This window comes from Rhododendron vialii, chromosome 6a (assembly GCF_030253575.1).
Source record: "Rhododendron vialii isolate Sample 1 chromosome 6a, ASM3025357v1".
NCBI classification, from domain to species: Eukaryota; Viridiplantae; Streptophyta; class Magnoliopsida; order Ericales; family Ericaceae; genus Rhododendron; species Rhododendron vialii.
Genome location: NC_080562.1, coordinates 4,911,733 through 4,918,346, shown reverse-complemented (window position 1 = coordinate 4,918,346; position 6,614 = coordinate 4,911,733). Strand labels below are relative to the sequence as shown.

General features: G+C 40.5%; 1 pseudogene; it reads left to right on the top strand.

Moving 5' to 3' along the window:
• Positions 1-6,614, top strand: LOC131328292 (isoflavone 2'-hydroxylase-like; annotated as a pseudogene).

The following is a 6,614-nucleotide window of genomic DNA, read 5'->3' as shown; positions in this document are numbered from 1 at the left end:
ATGGTTGGTTCAGGAGATGGTGTTTCAGGTATAGTGGCTAAGGTATGTAGGAGAGTGGGGATTGGATTTTTAGCAGGGCTTGATGTTGGTTGGACCATTAAATGGGGTGACTTTGAGTTTGGGTCAGATGGTTTAGAGGGAGTAGAGGTAGTTGGAGTAGATGTAGATGTAAATGGTGGAAACGGACTTTGTGGAGGCTGGACAGGTTTTATCTGGGGCTTTGGGAAAGGAAGTTTTGGTGGAGATGGTCTTTTTGGTGGAGGAAGAAAAGCTGATGAGCTTCCAAAGATATTAGACTCTCCAAATCTTGAAGTAGGATTTATAGGTAAGGGTTGAGACATTTGAGGATACCCAAACAAACTTTCTTGAGAGTAAGAAGGGAACATGTCAAATGGGCTTTTTTGCTGAGAATACTGCTCAGCTTGAAGTGAGTGAAGCTGGTTTTTGAGGTGCTTCATTTCAGCATCCTTTTGAGAAAAAGCTGCTGAAAATGCTTGGTTGGCATATGCCATCTGGAGAAGTTCCTGGTGAACATTTTGAATTTTCTGCTGCAGATCTCTGATAAGAAGTTCCAAAGTTGATAACTTCTTATGGACAACATTCTCCAAATTTTGCTGGGAGTTAGCAATTCTCTGAAGGATTTTGTTCTGAGCCAGAGAATTTGCTGACTGCCAATTTATTGTTGCTTCTGCTGCTGAAACGGCTTTGGTACTACCATCAGGAAGAATGGTAGTAGAGTCCGAAATTTTATGCCGATGGGTCGTCCTTTCTTGGGAATTATGAAATTCCAAAGGAGGAAAATCTGCTTCAGTCCAGGAAGGGGATGAGGTAAACATAAAACATCCACTCGGTTGACTCGACGAACCATCATTAGATGGGGGTTGAGGAGGATGTGGAGATTTACAATGAGTGGGAGGTGAAGAAGGACATATGGGACATGGTTCTTCAAAGTCCTCGTCATCTTCTAAGAGACTATCTTCTAGACAATCATCACAGTCACAGGCATCAAAATAACAATGACCTGTTTCTGGATTTTTGAAATAGAAGACTGGAAGGCCATTGGGATCAAAGTATTTAATTGGGGAGCCAGGCCTAGAACCATCCACAAACATGTTAATTCTTGAGAGAAAAATAACAGGATGGGTGGAAGATGAGGCAGAGGTTTCTTTTGGAAAAGTGATTTCCACAGTACCATCAGGTTTGGTGATGAAAGTTGTGTTGGAAGTTTGGACAGGTATGGGCTTGTTTTGATTTTTCTCATAAGCTGTAACCCAAGCTTCTGGAAGAAGCTTGAGAAGCTCAGGACGGGAAATCTGTCGTGGTACATGGACACAAGAGGCTTGGTGAGGTGCGTTAACAGTGAGGAAAAGGGCTTCATCTGTGGAGGAAGGTAAGGACATGTCAAAGGCATGGTTTTGAAGACGATAGGCCATTTGGTAGTGAATGGTTGCGGCATATGTGGTGAAAATTTGGGAGGCACCACCAATTTGAACCTGGACCTTCAAGGCGGATAGCAGATGAGGATCTGCTAAAGGCATGTTGAAATTGGGGTAGAAGGTAAAGATCACAGTTCCAGCATTTAAAGTGGTTTGGACTGTAGCGATACATGCGTGCTGATACTGTAGAAACCTGGTATCGACCAGAGCAAGTCTGGAAGTAACAGGCAAACCTTTTCTACCATGGAAAGTAACAGCCAAGCGGATTGCACCAAAATGAAGATAGGTAAATCCTTGTTGTTGCCAAAGGCGAGGCAAATCAACCGGGATTTCCAAAGGTAAAAGTTGTTCAGCTTCAGTAGCTGCTATAAAGCACTGATCAAATTTAGAGGTTGAACATACTCTTTTACGGACGTTGGGCGTTTTGTGGAGAAAAGTTGGGTGACGGTCTTCTTTATAGAAGTTTGTGGCCTAACAAAAGCATTATAGGGATTTAAGAAAGGGAGATCAGTAAGAGGGACTTTACTATCATCAGGAAGGTACTCAAACTCATACAAATATTCAAGATTAGAAGAAGAAGATGAGGAATTTCTACTGGTTGAGGAACATGAAGGAACTAAGAATGACGTAGCAGAGGAGTGGGTGGTAAACAGATGATTCATTTTTAAGTAGAAATCTGGGTTCTCCTTTTCCTTAGTACAGCAAACCTTTTTCTTTTTCAACGTAAAAGATTTCAACTAATTTCTGATTAATAAAATTTTGTATACTAGGGTAGATAAACCGAGACACACCGCTCAATAGCCAAAAGTCTCAAGGTACTTTAACCCACTGATACAAAATTCTTTTAACCAAAATAGTAGTTGATGAAGTTTTTGTTGTGGAGGATCCTGAGAAGGCAACCACAGAGCATACGCTTCAAGTTTTTCTTTTAGAAAAGATTTGAAGTAGTTTTGGAAAAGAAGTTCCCAGAAGAGGGTTTAAGCTAGAATGAAAGACATGGCTCTGATACCAAATTTACAGACACCAAGTGGGTACAAACACAAAGTAGGTTAGGATCGAAGAGAATACAAGACATAGGATATATTAGGAAGAGTCGAATTCGTTAGTTGGTGTGATTATTTCAGATGTGAACAGATTGAGGAATAGTTTTGAATATTTGAAAGTGAGTTTTGTGAGGAGAGTTAGCAATTCTGTGGCGCACTTTGTGGCCAAGAATGTAGTGAGAAGGAGTGGGATTCGTACGTGGGAAAATTTTATCCCCCCCCCCCCCCCCCCCCCCCGGTTGATGTTTTGGTTACTTTTTCCTATCAATAATACTATCCTAACCTTTGGAAAAAAAAAAATTACGGTCTTATTTAATGCACCCGGCCATTACTATGAAATAACTGATGAAGTAGGTTCCTAATTTAGCAGGCATCATTAACTATAGTACTCTTATTTAATGCACATGGCCATTACTATGAAATAACTGATGAGGTAGGTTCCTAATATAGCAGGCAGCATTAACTATGGTACTCTTATTTAATGCACCCGGCCATTACTATGAAATAGCTGATGAGGTAGGTTCGTAATATAGTGGGCAGCAATAAATATATATATGCTAGTCTTATTTAATGCACCCAGCCATTACTATGAAATAACTGATGAGGTAGGTTGCTAATTTAGCGGGCAGCATTAACTATGGTCTTATGTTTTATGTTTCATTGTCCGACGAGACCTTCCACTACCAAAAAAGAATAAAAAAAGTTATTTATCGTTAAAGGGTACCATTTGAGGACGAAATGCCATGTCAAAAGGTACGATTTGGCGACGAAAATGCAAGACAAAATAATTCCACTTTGAAACGTAGATTACATTAAAAATTTTGAAAAAATAGTAATATATATTAAATTTGCTAAAGTGGAAAATGAAAAATCCAAAATCAATGGTGGAAGAGAGCACAATACTAAATGATACTCCCTCCGTCCCCTTATTATAGTCCAGTATTTCATTTTGGGCTGTCCCTTAATAAGTGTCCATTTGGTAAAGTTAGTGGGTAAAAGTTGGTACATTGTTTATTTTGTCCCTAAAAGTAGATTTCATTTTGAAAAGTTAGTGAGTAAAAAGTGTAATGATGATGGGTAAGTAGAGAAAGTAGAGGAAAAAATTGATGTGAAAGGTATAATGATGATGTTTTTTTAATAAGTTGAAGTTACGAAGTAGGACATTTAAAAAGGGACAGAGGGAGTATATAAATGAACAAACAAAACAATAAAAAAAATTACACAAACCAAATTTGCCAAAAGTGGAAAATGAAAAAAAAAAAAAAACAAACAAAATCAATGGAGGAAGAGAGCATAATGCTCAAAGTGAAGGAGAAATGAAAAAGCATGATTTATTAGAAACAAAAACTGTTGAAGGAATTGGAGAGGGAAAATAGAAAGTTACCCACGTCTCTCTCTCCTCCCACGTCCCTCTCTCCCTCCCACGTACCTCCCCCCCTGTTCTCTCTCCATTAAAATTCTAAAAAATTAGAATCGGTAGTTTGGAGGCATTAACAAAGACAGTTGAAGGAATTCGGTTCCATATATCGAACGGGTATAACGCTAATCGATAAAAAAGATCGTTTAATATTTTTTTTCATCCCGTATTCAATTGACGGTAATATTAGTCTTATTCTATACATTAAAAGACATATGTAGTGGAAAACGAATTTGGAGTACCACATGATGGTGTCCTAGAAGCATAAAATGATTTTTTTTTTCTCCATATTCAACCCCCACGTCTCTCTCTCTCTCTCTCTCAAACAAAAAAAATAAAAAATCTAAAAATTAGGACGGAGGATTTGAATGCTTGAAAGCAAAATACATTTGCATGTAGTATGTATTGATTGATTGATGGGGTACTCTGGGAATTTGATGTGCTTCTCGACTAATTTGATGTACATGTACTCGGGGAATTTGATGTGCTTGTCACGCACTGGGTTTCCATCACCATGATGGAAGGGTGACGTCAGCTAATGCGTGACAAGCAAATGCACAGCCTTTGAGGCCAAGCTAAGGAGTGCCCTATAAATACCCATTATGCCAACTCTAGAGAGGTACATGCTCTTGCACTCTAAAACCCTAGTTCTTGACTTTCATCTTGGAGCAACTGTACTCATCCTTGCACCGGAAGGTCATTCCAAAGATCCTCCGGTGTGGTCTCATGCTTTCTTCTGCAGGCTAGGTGAAAGTCATGAGCCATCCTTGAACCACAGTCAAGAAGGAGCGAACCAGATTCATCGAAATCCCAAAAAAGCAATATTGGACTTGATTGGGATTTTTTTTCCCCAACATCCTGACTAATATGTACCCGTCCAGACAGAATTTTGTCGGGTACTTTTACTCGTCAACTGCATTATTGATCACGGAAACTATTTTAGAACAATTCCACTCACCACAACGTTATGTAATCATATTTCAAATATCATGTGTGATGTGTCTTTCTTGCATTTAGTAGAATTTGTTTAACTACCTGATAAATGGTACACTTCTACCCAATACATAGGTGAACTATTACATAATACCCAAAATACGGTTAATAAAATGTGGTCACCAAAGTATTGGTGCTAATCTTGTGTCTTATTGAAATGCGATGAGACAGATTTCAACCCGCAAAGTCCAATTCTACACTGACCACATTATGTAACCATATTTCAAGTGTCATGTGATGTGTCTTCATTGCATTCGTAAAATTTGTTTAACTACCTCACAAATGGTACACTTCTCTACGAATGTATAAGTGAACCATTACATAGTACACATCGAAATGCGATGAGACGGATTTGGACCAACAAAGTCCAGTCTACTATGGCCCTCCGCTACCTCCATCAAATTTTTACCTTCCATTTTCGCATTCCTACTACTTCCACAGAAAAAGCACTACTACTACTGCCGCCAACAAGAGATCCCCACCGGGTGCTGGCGGAGCGTGGCCTTTAATAGGCCACCTCCGCCTAATGTCCAGCCACGAACCGACCCACAAGGTGTTGGGAGCCCTAGCAAACAAACACAGACCGATATTCACAATCCGGCTCGGGGTCCACCAAGCCCTTGTAGTGAGCGATTCGGAGATAGCCAAAGAGTGCTTTACCGGTTCAAACGACAAGGTTTTCTCGAACCGGCCGAAATCTATAGCGGCGGAGCACTCGAGCTTTTGTCGAACCACCGGCTCGCGATCCTTAGCCACGTGCGTGTGTCGGAGGTGAAAGATTCGGTGAAAAAAGCCTATGAGATTTGGGTCAAGAAGGGGAGTTGTTTGGTGGAGATCAAGAGATGGTTTGATGAGATAACCTTGAAGTTAATTGTTAGAATTATTGCAGGTTTGAAAATAGCCTTCGTAGGGTCTTTACTTTAGGGGGCACCGACACCACAACCCTTACATGGGCCGAAGCTTTGCTCCTCAACAATCCCCAGGTACTAAAGAAAGCCCAAGAAGAGCTACAGATCCATATTGGAGGGCAAAGGCAAGTAGAAGAAACTGACATTGAAAACTTAGTCTACATCCAAGCCATTGTCAAGGAAACCCTACGTTTGTACCCACCTGCCCAACTCATCCCCCCGCGAGAAAACACAGAGGACTGCATCCTCGGCGGGTACCACATCTCAGTGGGCACTCGCCTATTCGTGAATCTGCGGAAAATTCATCGTGATCCGCAGGTATGGCCTGAACCGTGGGAGTTCCGACCCTAAAGGTTTTTGACGACTCACAAGGATGTTGGAAGTGGAAGGAGAGTGTGTCCTGGAATCTCCTATGCGTTCCAAGTGGTGCACTTTACGCTCGCTAGTTTTCTACATGCATTTGATATTACGACTCTAGCTAATGAGCCTGTTTATATGACTGAGAGCTTTGGATTCACCAATGCGAAAGCGATGCCGCTTCAAGTCCGTTTCACTCCTCGCTTGTCTAGTGAACTTTATGGAGGATGGTGATCCGATTTATGAGTGTGCGTTCTATCAACAGTAGGCCGGGTTATCTATGAGTAGTCATGATATTTCCAACAAAATCTTTAAAGTTGTTTTATAGTTTTAAGAAATGAACTTGTGAGTTACCGAGTGTTTATGTTGCGTGGCTTTGTCTGTAATAACGTGTGGAAATATTAGCTGGGTCTGGGAAAAATATACTTTTATGAAATAAATAACTGTGCCTGAAATTAAA